This window comes from Vicugna pacos, chromosome 11 (genome assembly GCF_048564905.1).
Source record: "Vicugna pacos chromosome 11, VicPac4, whole genome shotgun sequence".
NCBI classification, from domain to species: Eukaryota; Metazoa; Chordata; class Mammalia; order Artiodactyla; family Camelidae; genus Vicugna; species Vicugna pacos.
Window position 1 is genome coordinate 37197144 of NC_132997.1, and position 453 is coordinate 37197596.

Consider the following 453-nt stretch of genomic DNA (forward strand, 5'->3'; position numbering starts at 1 on the left):
CAGAAAGGCCCTACTTCACTTTCTCTAAACTTAACCACCACCAGTTGTTTAGAAGTCATTATGTATATATTTAACCTGCGGTGTAATCTTACTGTTAACTTCGTTTCATAGATGAGAAAACAAACTCAGAAATTAAATAACTTGCCCTTACTTTCTTTAGCTTTCCCAAGGCTTCCTTAAAAACGTACTAGCTTGTCTATGTCATCTTTTCTTCTAATTATCCCCAGTAAGATGAATTAATGTGTACAGAACTAATCATGATTGTTGGACAGATTGTAGAAAAGTTTTCACCTAGTTAATGCTGCCAGTGGCCCTTCATTTCAACACAAAAATGAAAACGTGTTTTATTTCAGCCTAGTGGGGCAAAAACAAATGCCAAGAATAACTTCCACTTTAACCCAGAAAGATGGGTTTAAATGGAGACATCCACCATATTTGTGTTGGAGTTATGAC